The 18,195-nt window shown below is 38.0% G+C and overlaps 1 long non-coding RNA gene across 2 annotated transcripts in view; it reads right to left on the bottom strand.

Moving 5' to 3' along the window:
* Window positions 1–1,715: 1,715 nt before the first annotated feature.
* Window positions 1,716–18,195, bottom strand: part of LOC123380083 — a 90,523-nt gene continuing 74,043 nt past the window's right edge. Inside the window, exon 3 of one of the 2 annotated variants that reach the window (XR_006585381.1) lies at window positions 1,716–2,739. This is a non-coding gene — a long non-coding RNA (uncharacterized LOC123380083). The remainder of the gene's footprint in view (window positions 2,740–18,195) is intronic. The other variant, XR_006585380.1, reaches the window with a different exon arrangement.

The following is an 18,195-nucleotide window of genomic DNA, read 5'->3' as shown; positions in this document are numbered from 1 at the left end:
AGAACAAGAGTGACAGAAGAAGCACTTCAGATCATGGTAATCACAACACATGAAAGAACCAGGGCTGGACGAGAAGAGGGAAATGTGGGGATAGAAAGCAGCAATGGAGGCTGGAATTATAATTATTGCTGAAGCAGCAATGACAGATTTCAATTAAATTTACTGAGCACTTACTAAGTACCAGGGATGTTTTCATTTACTCTCAGCAACAGTGGGAGGATGGTATTATTCCCAGAGGAGGAAGCTGGAGGAGGGCAGGAACATAAATAACGACCTTGTTAAAAAAAGGGGGGGAGGCATGAGGAGTGATGGTATCAAGATGTGTTCTAAGTCTTTTTAATTCGACGCTCAAAACCTGTTCCATGATTCTTGGCCTGCTTTGACTCTAACATTTTAAAAATCAATTGTTTAGTATGCTCAATGTCACTCACCATCCGGGAGATACAAATCAAAACCACACTGAGATACTACCTCACAGCTGTCAGAGTTGCTAAAATTAACAACTCAGGAAACAACAGATGCTGGCAAGGATGTGAAGAAAGGGGAACCCTCTTGCACTGCTGGTGGGAATGCACACTGGTGCAGCCACTCTGGAAAACAGTGTGGATGTTCCTCAAAAAATTGAAAACAGAACTACCCTACGACCCAGCAACAGCACTACTAGGAAGTTATCCAAAGGATACAGGAGTGTTGATTCATAGGGGCACATGTACCCCAATGTTTTTAGCAGTGCCTTCAACAACAGCCAAATTATGGAAAGGGCCCAAATGTCCATCAACTGATGAATGGATAAAAAAGTTGTAGTTTATATATACAATGGAAAGTACTTGGCAATGAGAAAGAGTGAAATCATGCCATGTGCAGCAATGTGGATGGAACTGGACATATCATATTTTAACTCATGTGGAATTTGAGAAACTTAACAGAATACCATGGGGAAAGGGAAAGAAATAATACTTTCAAACAGGGAGGAGGCAAACTATAAGAGACTCTTAAAGAGAACAAACTGAGGGTTGGTGGGGGTGTGTGGAGAGGGGAAAATGGGTGATGGGCATTATGGAGGGCACTTGTTGGGATGAGCAGTGGGTGTTGTATGTAAGCAATGAATAATAGGAATCTACTCCTGAAGCCAAGAGCACACTGTATATACACTATATGTTAGCCAACTTAATAAATTATATCAAAAAAATTGATTCTTTACTAAGTGTACTTGAGAATTCTTTATTACCTTGAATATGCATTTAGCAGTACTCATCAATACTCATAACTTCGAATTATAAAATAAATAAGTCATGGTGAGGAAAATACAGCATAGAGAATACAGTTAATAATATTGTAATAACTTTGGATGGTGACAGATGGGGACTACACTTACTGTGGTGAGCACTGAGTAATGTACAGAACCTCTGAATCAATAAGTTGTGACCCTAAATTAACATAACAGTGTATATTAATTATACAACAATACAAAATCTTCAACAAGTCAGACTAAGATTTCAGCTCTAAAAAGAGTAAAGGGCGCCTGGGTGGCTCAGTCAGTTAAGTGTCTAACTTCAGCTTGGGTCATGATCTCACAGTCTGTGAGTTCGAGCCCCACGTCGGGCTCCGTGCTGACAGCTCAGAGCCTGGAGCCTGCTTCAGATTCTTTGTCTCTCTGTCTCTCTGCCCCTCCCCTGCTCATGCTCTGTCTCTCTCTGTCTCAAAAATAAATAATAACATTAAAAAATATATAAATAAATAAAGAGTAAAAAAGTAACAGCAAATAGGAAGTACAGCTCATATTCCATCAATCTTCCTTTTACTTATGATGCTTTCCATATTTAGACAAAACGCCATGATCAAGAATGACAAAAAGTTAAGTAACTGCTGTTTATAAAATCAGGGCCCACTTTTAAGTTAATGTCTAAAGCCAAAATAAGAATTACATGAGTTGGGATATGTATACAAAAAAACTGGTATACTTCAGATCATTTCCAAGAAGAGCTTTCTTAGGCCAAGTGGATGTTTTCCCTTTAACATGAAACCATGATATGTGAAAAACTGCATCTATTTTAGTTTTGTTAACCTATTAAGAAAAAACTGAATACCAGTTCATTGGATGGGCCCAAGGTACACCCTGAACATATGTCAGGAATATATACCTTTGGTGGTGATTTTGGCTTAAAATGGCTGACTTGACTAATTGGATATATTTCTCTTTCCTTCCAAAATCCAATAATAATAAAAAACAAAGAAATATTAGTTAAAAAACAGTAGAAATTACCCTGATGGGCAAAAGTTTTGTGAAATTTCTAGAAGAAAGTTGAAATCAGTAGGACAGAGAGTCAGTGTTTAAAACACACGCATACATGTGTATACACACACACACACACACACACACACACACACACAGCCCAAAATAAGCAGGAAGACTACTACAAAGATAAAATCCATGCATTCCAAGTCCACAGAGGAACACCAGAGAGGTTCTCAAGGAGACCACAGGAAGTCATCCAAGAGCGAGGGCTATCCCAAAGCAAACAATCAAGGTTATTGGCAGATTGCAGGTACCAGACGGGCTATGTCTTGCTATCCCACCTACTCCTCATGATGCCACATACCTGTGTCATTTTTGTCTAAGTCAATAACAGGAGGGCCTTTCTGAAGAAGTGTTGGCTTTGTGGTGAAATGGGTGATATGCTCCGGATGTGAGTACTTGAGAGAGAGTAGCAGGGCTGAGCCCAAGACAATTTTAAGCCTCTGCAATGGAGAAAGACAAAAGGAATATTTTCTTCCAAAAACAAAATAAATACAAACATGAAATAAGTCCATTTACAGAACAAAATCCAACTAATGGAACACGTAAGTGGTTGTCTTCCCAAGTTTCAACTAAACTAACCTGAGAGCAGGACTCAGCCTTTGTCACATTCCTGAAATACAAGCCACCCACAAAGCATTCATGAGAAATTTCAACTTTTTAAAATCATTTCACGGGAAGACCAAGAAAACATACATTATACACCACATAGGAATAACTTAATAACATTCATACTTTCATCTCCTTTCCCTCTTTTTTGGCTATAAGAATATCAAATTTTCTCCTATTATATCTGTGCTTCCAGGATTCTTATTGATTCCAACATGTTCTTCTTACTTTGTATAAGTAATTATATTAATTCAGTATGTTGTATTTCAAGCAACCAAGCACACGAGGTGTTCCCAAGTCTGCATAACCCTATGTTTAATTTTATCTCTTTACCTACAAATCCTTTTGAGATACTTATCTTACATCTTATATGACTGAAACATTTGTCTCTAGATCACTATGAACCGTCACTCTTATACATTGTTTATGTCTCCCCATTATTTATTTATTTCCCTCTAAAATGAGTCTACCTTTGCCTTCCCAACATTTGTCTCTCATCTGCAATATTACCCATTACCACACATGCTAATTTTTTTCAAATATGTTTAACTATGCATTCTGTATCTTGTAAGACTCTTGTACAAAAGGAAATGTAATATAAATTAGGGCCCATGTGACAAGAAAAAAGTGAGGGTTTTTTTCACATTTTACTTTATGTTTGCATTTGTTGTTATTATTATTTAGTTTATATAATTAGTCCCTGTAAATATTCTCTATGATCCAATTGGCATGTACTCAGTCCCAAAATACCTTCCATCTCACATGTCATGCAGTTGTACTTTATAAAAAACGCATTTGAGAGGCACCTGGGAGGCTGAGTCAGTTAAGCGTTCGACTCTTGGTTTCGGCTCAGGTCACGATCTCATGGTTTCATAGGTTCTAGCCTTGCATCGGGCTCCATACTGACAGTGAGGAGCCTGGTTGGGATTCTCTGTCTCCCTCTCTCACTGTTCCTCCCCCACTCATGTTGTGTCTGTCTCTCTCAAAATAAATAAATAAATAAATAAATAAATAAATAAATAAATAAATAAATAAATAAATAAGCAAGCAAGAAAAATAGAAAGAAAGAAAGAAAGAAAGAAAGAAAGAAAGAAAGAAAGAAAGAAAGAAAAAGGCATTTAAAGGACTTTCCAGAATCCCAAGAAAGTACCCTATATGGCATCCATTGTAATAAATAAATGAATAATACTGATATAGCTTAATCTAATTATAACTTTTCAAAATGGCAGTTGGAAAAATTAATTTCCTTGAGAGGTCAAATGGTATCTTCAATGACTTGAAATTTCCAGGCCAGCCTCTATAATTCCATTATACTGATAAAAGTATAAAATCTAATTTATTTGTCTTGGCTAATTAAATTATACCTGTGACAATAAATACCCCAATTGCTTGTCTATAAATTAAAAATGTTAATTATGTGAGAATATTCACTTTTACCTTCCGTGGGAAGTCAATTACTATAGTCATGTTTTTACAGGCTTGGACCAAAGTCACTTTGAACTGACAAGTTCTAACTATTCTGCTGGAATGTCAAAGAATTCTATATGTCCAAACCCAGAGCAGTTACCCACTCACCTTCTGTTTCTTAATTTGCACATGATATGTAAGCTGCAGTTTTCATATATTATATATAATTTTGAAAAACATCCAAAGTGAACATCAGAAATAACATGCCAAAAATGGCATGCAAAAAAATCATGAACAGGAGAAAAGAAACTTAAATTAATATCAGAGAAACAAATAGAACACATAGAGAAAGGCCACGAAGACACATGCGTGACTTTTAATGAAAAGGAGATGCTCTAAGTGTTTCTAGTGGACACCATGGTTCAAGATCTATTCCTCTCTCTTTATTAACAAAATTTTCTTTTATTCCGGTAACTATGCGGATTGGCAGCAAATCCTGACTAATTTAAGCTACTCATGTAATTTCATTCACTCTGCTTGTAGGTGCTCTGCTAGCAATTGTTCGAGGTGGGTACCTAGTCTGGTTCTAGCCAATGAGATGGTAGGAGGTAACTGGGAGGCCTCTGGGAGATGTTTCTTTGATATTAACAAGAATACACTGAGAGAGAGATTGATATATTTTATTCATCTGGATGTTACTGCATGAAGATTTGACTCCTGATGCTACTGCAACCATCTAACAACCACGACTCACGTTGGCCTGATAACAACTATGACACTAACGGTGGCAGAGCTGAGAAAAAGGAGAAGCTGTGCAGCCACGAATGTCACTGAGCTGTTGAATTAATCCTACTCTAAACCAAACTATCTCCTGATATCTTGTTAACTGAGATTGTGCATTTATTGATGCTTAAGTAATTGGAGATGGTGTTTTGAAGATAATGCTCATTGTCTATGAGGGGAAAATATCAGTTCTTCAGGAGAAGCAAAGTTTCTCTAGTAATTAACTGAAAGTTTTATTAAAAACATTGTTATACACAACTTCATAGGGGAGGCAGTGAGCATTAGCATGGATAACATCCTGAAAGAATATTTTTGTAGGAAGTGTTAGAGTTACATTTTATAAAAATCTTAAGAGAATATAGCACCAAACAGCAATTCCATGAGGGCAAACCATCAGAGCTATACCATCTAGACAATGCTATAGTTTTCTGCTAGTCTGACTTTATTTCAAAAGAAATTCTAACTTGTCTAGGGTTTTCACGAAGAAGGTATTAGAGGTTAAAATGTTGTGCTAAGAACAGATGTTCAGGGAACCTGGGTGGCTCAGTCAAGCATCCGCCAACTCTTGATCTCGGCTCAGGTCAAGATCTCACGTTTTGTGAGTTTGAGGCCCACATTGGCCTCTGCGCCATCAGCGTGGAGCCTGCTTAGGATTCACTCTCTCCCCCCCTCTCTCAAAACAAATAAATAAACTTTAATAAAATAAGTTAAAATAAGTTAAAATAAGAAAAAAAAAAAGGAAGAGGAAGAGTGGCAGGGAGGGGGAGGAAAAAGGAGAAGGAAAATGTACAATGATCAGATAAGCTTAGGAATGCTGGGATAATAATGTTAAACAATTTCTCAAACGTCTTGATATGCTAATGTACATTAAGAATGCCCCAGAGAAGCATACAGCATGTAGTATTTCCTCCATTTATCTGATCCCAAAGCCCCCTCTATTCTTAGAGCATTTAGAGGGAATATTTTTCTATTTTCTCTTTAGAATTTAAAGGAAATAATATTCTATATATTCTTCTGTATAGATGCCACATTAGGAAACTGAGCAATTAATATATTGAATATCTTCAAGATTACCACAGACATCATTGCTCTGTATTAAGCATTTGACCAACACACACCAGCAGTCCCAGTCCCTGGTTTCCCATATGTCCCCTCACATGCTACCTGAGGGAGGCCTTCTGTAATTTAGACATTATGTAGGTGGATGGTACAGTTGATATGCATTTTATGGAAGAGGAGGAGACTGGTAGAAACTCTACTGGACAGATAAACACCCCACCTTATACATAGCCTTGGACCTGGAGGACTGGCGGAAGAATAAATTAATCAACAGGTATTACTACTGAGCTTACCCAAAGTCTTAACTCCAGCAACAAAAGTTTGTTCAGATTTTACTGAGACAACCTGAGATTAATTTTCTTCCTTCAGTAATACGACAACTAATACCACCTCACTTGTTCTGTTGGTATCTAGTGGAAACTCTTAAGAACAAATATGGTAAGCTGGCAAATATTCACTGAGAGAAACTTCCAGTATTCTTTCAGCAGATCATTAAGTGGAAAAAAGTTCTCAATCACATGAAAGGAGAAAAAAATAGTTATAAACTTTATTTTCAGCAGCACCCCAGACAAATCCAAAAATAAAACAAAAACCTTAGTCAAGCAGATGATCCAATCTAGTTAATATAATTCCCTTTGTTTTTTGTTTGTTTGTTTTAAAAGGAACCAACAGGGCCAAAATGGAGTCACTTGTGCTAGGCCCCAAGACTTAATACCTAACTAATTGCAGTGTCAGCCTCTCCAGCAATGTGACCTTTGACCAATCTGGAATTACCTGGTCAGGACTAGTGAGGTAATCTGCCTGATAGAGCCCACCTTTCCCCAAAGAAAGGTGACCCTGACTGAAACAATCTGCTCTTTACTAGAAACTTCCTTTCGCCTCCTCCTTTATGCCTATAAAAATCTTCCATTTTATACAGCTCCCCAAAGCTCCTTTCTATTTGTTATACAGGATGGTGCCCAATTGTAAATCTGTGAATAAAGACAATTAGATCTTCAAATTTTCTCAGTTGAATTTCATTTTTTAATACCTCTCTATCTCCTGTGCCTCACACTTCCCTGATGTGAGTTGATTAAAAAGAAATGTAATTGGTGAACTGAGACTAGTTAGGAACTAGTCAATTAGTCTGAAAATATAAAAAAAAAAAATGGGCTTCATAGAGAGCTACAATTCCTTACCTATCTTCTTGGAAGTCACTTCTCTTTTGAATTAATCGAAGAAAAAGCTAATCTCTCTGTACTGCTCACCACCCAACCCTAACCTTGATTGAAAGTCAGAATTGTTCCATTCAATAAGTATTGAGAAAGCACATACTTAGTGCCAGATGCCATTCCTGGTGCTAGAAACACAAAGCTGGACAGGACATGATCTCTGACTTCTAGAAACTCGCAGTCATGTAAATCTTACCATTTGTCTGCCAGGGATTGAAGAATACTTAACTATCTACAATAATAGTGAGAATAAAGAGTGGAAAATACATAGCAATAGCAATTGCAACAAAGAGAAATTAATTCTTAAAATTGGTGTGAGATGTTTACTATGAGTCATGAGGCTGATACTCAGAGATGACCTCTATGGAACACTAAGACAAGTGGCCAATTTGATCATTTGGATCAAGAAATTCTTCAAATTCAATGACTTTGATGCTCTGTCATATATATTTACATTTCTCAATTGAAGTAATGTTCAATTTAACAAATACATATTAAGTATGCTCTATATGGTCCCCACATGGTCTGCAAGGGGGGATGGGAGAATAATGAGTGGGAGATTGACGGGCAAAGAGACAAAGAATGAACACAAAAGTGCAAAAGAAGCACCTGATGCTCAAGAAATTTAGGAAACACTGGGAGGTATTAACATGTAACTAGTTAATTGTAGAAGAGGATCACATCAAAGGGACAAAAGACAAAGTGGTAGGGAAATGATGAGAAAGTGGGGGGTTGGCAATGGCAATTGAGAAAGTTTTATGCCATAAGCAAAATTTTGCCTAGGCACTGAAAGAAGAGCTGGATTTTAGTACAGGCTAAATAGGAGAAATTCATCCATCACCATGGAAATTCCTCTAGCTCTAAGCTTTAATCTTATACTCTTCTAAAGCTCTGCTTTGCCATCATTCTTGGCAGACATCATCTTGTTCCACTGACTGGGTCTTGAATTTATGGCACTTAAGTACTTATAAGATTATCAGGAAAGAAGTTGCTTTTAATACCAAATTTTCTAGTTTTATAAAGGGACTTGGGGGAAATCACCTGTCACAGGGGTTATCTGACTCAAATTTATATTAGTTTATAGATGCTTAAATTACAAACTCATTCTCCATAACTCAAAAAATAGAATCCATATATCAAATGTTATAGCTAAAAGGTACACAAGGCAGCATAGAACCCAAATATCTTGAATCTAGAAATGAGAAAACAGAGGCCTAAAGATGTTAAGGGAATCACCAAAGGTCACACTGAGATTTCTGTAGAAGAAATGGTGCTGGAAATCGGGACTATAATGCTGCTTTCTCTCATCACACTCACCTTCCCTATTTGCTTGGATTTGCCACTGGTCAAAGAATTCCCAGTCACCAAGCCACCTGCTTCACAGGACAAGTTTTATTTGGGTGCCTTTACTGATGCTCTGTATCTAGAAATTATTGTTGATGTGATGGCACAGGAGCTCATGTCTTTCATTGATGGCTTTCCATATAAATCCAAAAATGGTTCTAACAGTACCCCTGTTGCCTTTTTGCAACCACAACTTATGTATATTTTCCTGTCAAAAGGAATGTGCTTTATGCACAAATTAGCATCTGCCTTGTTCATGCTGAATCTGTGTAATCAGTATAATAACGAGAGAAATGACTCATAATTTTTGCCTTATGTTTTTTTCAATTTGATAAATTAAAAAGCTATGCCAAATTGCAGTTATGGAGACACAGCTGAGAAGCATGTTTAACTGCCGCAGCCTCCTACAGTCTTTACAGGAAGAAAAGCCACATCTGTTTCTTTTGTAAGCTTGTTTGAGAGATGATGACACTCAGGAGAGAAACACCAATCCAAGAATTCAAGTGATTTTATGAACCAAACCAAACAAAAAAACCAATCAGCATGTCCTTGAAGATAAATGATTTTTAGTCTTTCCACTGTGTGTTGTGTTCTTTGTGGGGGGGGGGGGAGCCAGATGATTCTAATTTCAAACTAGCCCATTTTCTAATTAATTAATATGCTTAAATATTAACAGTATCTCAAGGGTTTTCTATAGAAAAGTTTAAGTTGCAATATTGTATCATCTGATTCCTATGGTTAGTGTTTATAATTCTCATTTAATTTTAGCACACCATAGAAATATTTAAGTCCTGACATGTTTTTTTTTAATTTTTTAAGGTTTATTTATTTTTGAGACAGAGAGAGAGAGAGACAGAGAGAGAAACAGAGCACGAGTAGGGGAGGGGCAGAGAGAGAGGGAGACATAGAATCCGAAGCAAGCTCCAGGCTCTGAGCTATCAGCACACAGCCCAACGATGGGCTTGAACTCATGAACTGTGAGACCATGACCTGAGCCAAACTCAGACACTCAACTGACTGAGCCACCCAGGCACCCCTATGTCCTGACATGTTAACATATAGGACCGATGTGGAGAAAATTCACTGGCAGATGACTGTAGCTAAGGGCAGAATGATAATAGTTGTCATAAATATTATGTGATCATTTTTATTGCTTGACATGTACCTGGAGCTCAGTGACAGAAGGTAGATAAGCCTCTGGTAAGAAGTATAATCAGAGGCCAGAAAAGTACATTAAGTCAACAGAGGGCTTTGAAAACATAAAAACTAAATACGTTAGGGTGCTAAAGGAATAATATCTTCTATGAGTTATATGAGAATTTCTAATTAATTCTTACACTTCAATGCTCTAATATACCATAAATGATTTAAAATTCTACATGTTCAAATGGAACTACAATTTGTTCTTTGAATGAATGAACTCTGTGACCTGTGAAAAATAATTTACTATAATCTTAGGCTGCAATACTGAAAGTATAATATCCAGAGTAAAGGAGAGCAAAAGTACCCAAAGCACATCAGGAAAAGCAAAGCTCTTCTACAGAGAAGAATGCCAGCTTATAAAGATTAAAGGAATAACATTAGAAATATTTCAACTGTCAACATAATAATGATGAAGGCAAGGATCATCAACGGATGCTAGAACTATAGGTGTAAGTTGTTGGAGAACAGGACACCCACAAAATCTTGAAGTATTATCCCACATATTGTGGATTAATTACAAAGGAGAAGACTGACCTTTATAATGGATGGTCTGGAAACACCTTCTTAACCAAATGATCAAAATGTTTGCCACTAATCATGAGACAATTATTATGAGACATCCACCACCTAATGCAATTGAGGGATATGACACAACATTGCCTATGTAGTATTCTGGTGAAAATGTTTAACCTGAATATAATAATGAAAAATCACTCAGACAAATCCAGACTGTGGAATTTTCTATAAGACACCAGTCCCAGATTCTTCAGACGATCAAAGAAAAGCAAAATGAGGGGACTTTAAGAAGATTAAAGAGACGTAACAACCAAATGCAAAGCATGATCCTTCATTGGATCTTGGATCAGGGGAAGAAAGACACACATATAAAGAACAGGGGATAATTGGGAGTATTTTCATGTTGACTGTATATTATCATAGCAATGTTAAGTTTTGGATGGATTGATGGTAGAGTGGTTACCTAAGAGAATATTTTTGCTCTTAGGAAATACATGTTAATGTATTTAGGGGCAACATGTTATAATATCAGCAATTTAATATCACAGTTTCAGGCAAAAATCAGTTTATCTATATATGGAGAGATATAAAGCAAGTGTACCGAAATATTAAAAATTCGTGAATGCAGGTGAAGAATATGCAAGTGTTCCATGTAACATTCCTTCAACTTTCTCTAGGATTAATTTTTTTAATTGGGGTAAAAAGAATACATCAGAAATATTTAGTTCAATTCTTGATACCACATTTTTTAATGTTTATTTTATTTTTGAGAGAGAGACAGAGACAGAGTGTGAGCAGGAGAGGGGCAGAGAGAAAGGGAGACACAGAATCTGAGGCCGACTCCAGGCTCCAAGCTATCGGCACAGAGTCCAATGCGGGGCTCGAAATCACGGATCTCAAGATCATGACCTGAGCTGAAGTCAGACACTTAACTGACTGAGCCACCCAGGTGCTCCTCGATACCACATTTTTAAGGAGACTACCGTATTCCAGGGAAAGGTGAGAGGGTCAAATTTCAAGATGGTGAGGGGATCAAGAACAAAGTCAGATAAAAAATTGGGATCATTCCCATGCAGGAGAGACAAGTACTATGGATCTGAAAATACAGTCATACAGAGAATGCAGATTTTTTCTTTCTTCTGAAAGAATTCCTCAAATGATGTAATTTAACAAGCACCCTAAGGCTAAGAAGAGCAGAGACTGAATGGCATTTTACCTGAGTGAATGAGGGGTCAATGAAGATGACTCTTCCACACCCCTTGAACTCTAAGAATCCATAGTCAAATCAGAAACTGGTCTCTCACATAGTCTTCTGGGAGCACAGTGGCATTCGCCCCACAGGGCTTTAAGACCATTAGATATACATCAGATGCATTATTCAGACTTCTGAGTCAAATATATATATATTTTTTTTTAAGTAGCAGCACACCCATTTTTTGCCACACATTTTGCTAAGCACTAAGATTCCAGAAACAACAATAGTGATAAGGTTTCTGCCCTCATGGCTTTTCAGTCTAGCCTACAGTTCTAGGAAACAATAAGAAGAAAATAAGTTGTCCATTTTACAGGAATGTTCTCTTATGTTTAAAAAAGCACCTATAAAAGTTATCCTGAAAATCTGTATCTTCTTTATAAACATACCATGAAACAATGTTTTGCTCTTTGACATCTAAGCACATTTCTAAGGAAATGCACATTTTAGGAATAGTAACACCATGACTATTGACCTTTAATTTATTATACCTGTTTGTTAATATTTGGTATATGTATGTCTTCTAAATTTATGTCCATTTTAATTAATGTGGGTTCAATAATCCCTTTGTGATTTTGCAATGTATACTTTGAGATAACTGAATGTTCCCTGCAAAAGTAAGGTTGATAATTACTTACTGCAATTATGTGTTCAAAAACCAAGTACATGTTGGATATTGGTAAACTAAAAGAATAGGCTTTTTAAAAATAGCTTTGTCAATTTTCTGGCTCTAAAAGGAGGGGTTTTGGTGGATCTTTTCAGAATCTGCATAAAGCTGGAGCAAAGCTGTTGTTCAGAGGGGTCTGTGCCAAAGGAGGTGGTCCTACTAGACCAAAATAGGATATTTTTTGAGGCTTAGAGGGAGTTCTAAACTGTGTATGTGAAGAAGTATTGAGCATGTTAGACCGAAAGATCACTGTAAAACTATAAACTGAAAATGATTCGCATGGAACAAAATCAATACAAGTGGTTCAGGGTTAAAGCTTGAAGGTCTGAGTACAGGCTTTTATATGAATCTAATTAGTGAGCCTGCTGGCTTAAATAAAGCAAAGTCAGAGAGTCTAAACTATCTTTTCCTGCCAGATTCAATTTCTATGCACTACCAGAAAGGCCCAAATACATAATTATAAATTTAGCAAGATTTATCCTTGGCACCCATATTTAGACCAGGACATCTTGCGTTTTCCCACAAAATCAAACTAGTCTCTAAGTCCTAATAGCATCTCCTGCTTGTGAGAGTAGGTCTTACTCCTCCAACCTTGGCCTCATGAAAATTATTGCTTATTCACCCTTATTCACTCAGTTCGACATGATAGGGAATCCAGAAGACACAGTCAAGTTCTTAACATAAGTATGTGGAACTATGATAATTTGTGCAACCAAGACTTTGTCTTCTTATGGTTTATCAGTTTGATTCCATAACTCAAAATCACTTACAAAATAGGGGCGCCTGGGTGGCGCAGTCGGTTAAGCGTCCGACTTCAGCCAGGTCACGATCTCGCGGTCCGTGAGTTCAAGCCCCGCGTCAGGCTCTGGACTGATGGCTCAGAGCCTGGAGCCTGTTTCCGATTCTGTGTCTCCCTCTCTCTCTGCCCCTCCCCCATTCATGCTCTGTCTCTCTCTGTCCCCAAAAAAATAAATAAAGGTTGAAAAAAAAAAGTTAAAAAAAACAAAATAAAGTGATTTATGATCAAACATAACAAGGAAGGTATCAGAGTCAGTTCTGCTTGGTGGTTCCAGGGCTGGCGAAATTATGACCTAATGCCATTTCAGAGACGTGGCCTTTTTTTTTTCACCCCTCAAGTTTGTCTCCTGCTGTGGCAATGTCTCTGTTAGCTTCAGATTTCATATAGTGACATAACAACATATAAAAGCTAGATAAGACCATCCTATCTTCACATAGAATGTTCCAGAATCCCCTCAAATATTCCCTCAAATCTATCTCATGGGGCAGAATTAAATGATGTGACCTTTCGTGAGGTGCCTGGGTGGTTCAGTCAGTTAAGCATCCAACTTTGGCTGAGGTAACGATCTCACGGTTCATGAGTTCGAGACCCGTGTAGGGCTCTGTGCTGACACCTCAGAGCCTGGAGCCTGCTTCAGATTCTGTGATTCCCTCTCTTTCTGCCCCTCCCCTGGTCATGCTCTGTTTCTCTCTGTCTCTCAAAAGATAAACATTAAAAAAAATAAAAATAAATGATGTGGCCTTTTCTTCAACTACCATGACAAGGGCAATGGAACTGTTCCTATTGAGTTGTATTATAATGATTTAATCCCTGAAGCTGGAGGGTACCCAAGCCTTAAATGATGCATGAACCACCAGAAATAGAAATAATGTCAAGATTCTGATGGCAAGGGAAAACCGAAGGAGGAAATGGTGGTTGAGGAGCAACCAACAGGCTTAGTGACACATTCCCTCTGTTTGAAATCCTTTTACCTTCCTTTACCTCATGAAGAAATTCCTTTTCTTTCAAGGTTTCTCCTTTGGAAACCTTCCTTAAATACATAAGATAGTTAGTTACTCTCCTCTGCACTCATACAGCCTCTCATATACACACATCTCCTTATAGAACTTACCATACAGGATCCTATTGTCTGAAACATCTGATACTCCCATCAGACCATGAGTTAGTTCCTCATGACAGCAAGCCACTTAGTCTGCTCTGCAAGCCAACATTTGTCTGTACTGTAGACACTGTATATTCTCAGTGAATAGTTACAGAAGCGAGGAAGAGAAAACACAGCAAAAGGAAGAAAGGAAAGAGGAGGAAAGGAAACATGGAAGACTGAAATTACCATTTTTACCTGATAATTTCATATGTTGGAGTATCAATATTTAGCTTAATCACTGGGAAATTTTTATTAATATGTTCAACAGTCTACAAATACTAATAGTTTTTTTTTGCACTCTGCTTTAATAATTCCTTTAATAATTTGCCCTTTGGCAAAATAATAGTGGCTGTCACCTCCCTGTAATAGTCCTGCATTGAGGAGAGGCTAAGCTGTTGGTGGGAAGGGGGGGGGGGGGGGGGAGCGCAGTCTCATCGGCTGACTATAATTTCAAAAGTGGTGCCTATGGACAAATGTTCAAGATAACATGTTAATGCAATAGTGGTTAGGATTATGATGATAGGATTTTAGAGCAAGTAGTATGAAAGCAAAACCATGAGGTATTTGGAGCAGGCAATCCAAGCACAGCACCCTTTTAATGTTTACTCTCCAGGTAAACAATAGTGTAACCTTCTTTTGATCTCTAGCCCACCTCCCCTCCCCTCCCATAATGTTGAACCCTTGTGAAGCCTCCTGTTCCCCAACAGCAACTCATTCAATGAATATCTACATGCTTGCCCTGTACTAGCAGTTGGGATGCATCAGTGAACAAAGCAGAGAAAGATCCCTGCCCTGGAGGGATTTACCCCTAGCAGGGGCAATTCAGTAGGCAGAGGAATAAAAGAGCTGCATTATACACAAGCTGCATAATAAAGCTTATCACCTGAGCTCAGGTAAAAGACATTCAGGGGGCCCATCAACAGAAGTCCAGTGAAGAAGGTAGCTAGCTGAGACTGTATAGAATCCATTAATTATAAGGTTTATTCCTGACTTTCTGTTAAGCTTCTGTGGATGTGTACAACATATGGGGTCATGAGCTCAAACCCATTGGCCGGTATACATCTGAAAAAAAAAAAGAAGTAAAAAAGGAAAAAATAAGAGTAAAAAAAGAAGAAAAACAAGCATATAGATCGAGCAAGCCTACCTGGCCCTGTGGAAAATGGTATTTGGATAAAATGAATGTATATATCTATCTGGAAGAATACCTCTAGGAGAGAGTCTTTAATTGATGGTTTCATGAAGACCACAAAAGGAATTCACTGAAATGGGCTAAACTACTAATAGTTCTTTTTTTTTAAGTATATTTATTTTGAAAGAGACAGAGATAGCTTGAGTGGGGGAGGGTCAGAGAGAAGAGACAAGATGCCAATCTGTACTGTCAGCACAGAGCCCAACATGGGGCTTGAACCCATGAAACCATGAGACCATTATCTGAACCAAAGCCAAGAGTCAGATGCTTAACTGACTGAGCACCCAGGTGTGCTTAAACTACGAATAGTTCTTAATGTGATATCTACACATCAAGAAGTAATATCATCCCATTAAGAACTATGTTCACGATATTTGCACGTAACTTTAGCGTAAAAACTTTATATATAAAGAAATTATAAATGTAAGCTACATTTTGAGATGAATTTCTAGGTCTTCCTCACTAGCTCACTAGCTAAGTGATTTGGTCTACTCTGGCTAGAACAGACTGCTCTCCTTGCCATGCTCAGGTTCTATTCCTTGGCTTCCCATCACCTCACACTTCTAAGCATTCTTGGGCTATTACATTCACTCCCTTGCACTAGCTACTAGATCACTTTACATATGGAATTTCTCAATTCTATTGTTAGAAAAGTCTGCCAAATGCCCAGTGCTGGTTACTTCCTACGGCTAACCCACTTCTATTTTGGTGTCTCTGATCCTGAAACACTCTGCCTGCCTCTACATCATGTCCATGACCAGATGCCTTTCACTTAGCTCATGCTCTGCTAGTCTTTTTGACTATAAGGTCAACTGAGATCAAGTTCAGTCTAAAGATCCATTCCTTCCTTAAAAATAGATCCCATCACTCTGCACATATTTCTCGAGCAACTATCTCTCTGGCTGCCTCTTCTCTCTTTAATACGTCTACTGTTACACAGACAATGGGACAACCCAGAATGGACTCCTAGAATTTGGTGGATTCTGAGTGTGAATTAGGAATAGAGACAAAAAAGAGACCAATGTGAGAAACACAATGTGAGAAATGTGAGACACAACTGTGAGACACACAATGTGAGACAATGTGAGAAACAACTTGGAATTCAGGTGTGAGATCCAAAAGGGTAGAGATGAGGAAACAGGCAGGAATAAACAATTTTTGCAAATAATGAGATTCGACACATAATAAGAATTTTCATCTCCATGTTTCTGGAAAGCCATTTCAACTGAACTTTTCACTTTTGCTTAGGTGATCTAATAGGCTGTTCAAAGAAGGTGTTATTTAACGAGAGAATTTAACAAATAGTTTATCAATGGAATAAAAATTCAGTAGCTTTTTGCCACAAGTAAAAGACACAACCTGTCATATTCTCCCTAATATTTTAGCAGAAATGTAAGGCAGTAAGATCTAACAGATTACAAAGAGAAAAGGTAAAGGCAGTGCCATCTATTAAGGGCTTACAGTGTGCCAAGTCCTGTACTAAAATATTAATTATTAACACATTACCTCACTTTTCCTCATAATCATCTTACATGGTAACAATAATTACCCTGATTTTACAGATGTGGATGCAGAAACTGAGGCTGAAAAAGTAAAATGTCTCTGATGACAAATCTCTTAAGAAAAAGAGCTAGGCTTTGCACCTGGATGCCTGATTCCAAGGCCATGCTACTAATCACAAGCTGTATATACTAAAATGGAAATTGGGCATCCAGAAAGCTGGCTTCCACTTAAAGCAAATCTCCCCACTCAGAATGTAGCTCATTTATGACACTAGGCACTTTGATATACTTAGGTAAACCTGAGGCGTTCTCTGTTCATCATACATTACCCTCTGCAGTCAACTTGTCAATCAGTGGAACCATCCAACGTGAAGGATGTCTTGCCGTTCTCTCCAGCGTGTTGCCAAGCACAGCATGGAATACACATTAAGCTGGAGGAGACTGAATTATGTATCAAATTCCTCAGTCTGTGGACTTTTAGATAAAGTGTGTTTGCCAGGAGAGCTCTGTGTTTTGTCACTTGTTTGTTCATGCCAGACTCAGGGTAAGTGCCCTCTTATGCAGGCTGCAAAACAACAGATAATGCTGTGTTGATCACTGTGGAGACCAGACTTCTGAGAGAAAAGAACCTCCTTTTAGCACTGATATCTGAGCGTACTTCCAACAATTAGCTGTCTTTCCCTTATAGAGGTCTGATTTCCCAAAATTACTTAACAGAATTTTCAAACATCCATTTTCCAACATGTGCTAATCTGTGCAGTTTTAAAAGATGTCTAACATAGTTTTGAATAGTGGTAGTGGGCAAATAGTCCCCTAATGATGTCCAACTTCTAACTCCTGGAACCTATGAAAATGTCACCACACATGGCAAGGGGAAGTAAAGTTGCGGATGAATTAAGGCCATTAATCAAGTGACCTTAAAACAGGGAGACTACACTGGATTATCCAAATGGGCCCAACATAATCACAAGGGTCCTTAAACGTGAAAGCAGGAGGCAGAAGAAAAGGTCAGAGTAATATAATGGGAGGACTAACTTGCTGTTGCCAGCTTTGAGGACGAAGGAGGAGGGCCACCAGCCATGGAATGTGAGTGGCCTCTCCACGTTAGAAAGGGCAAGGAAATGGATTCTCCCCAGAGCTTCCAGGAGAAATGCACCCAGCCCTGCCAACACCTTGTTTAAGAAGTCTCCCGGACTTCTCCACCCTACAGAACT

Source organism: Felis catus, chromosome C2 (assembly GCF_018350175.1).
Source record: "Felis catus isolate Fca126 chromosome C2, F.catus_Fca126_mat1.0, whole genome shotgun sequence".
NCBI lineage: Eukaryota > Metazoa > Chordata > Mammalia > Carnivora > Felidae > Felis > Felis catus.
Note: the sequence above shows the minus strand (reverse complement) of the source record. Positions and strands in the feature narration are given on the sequence as shown.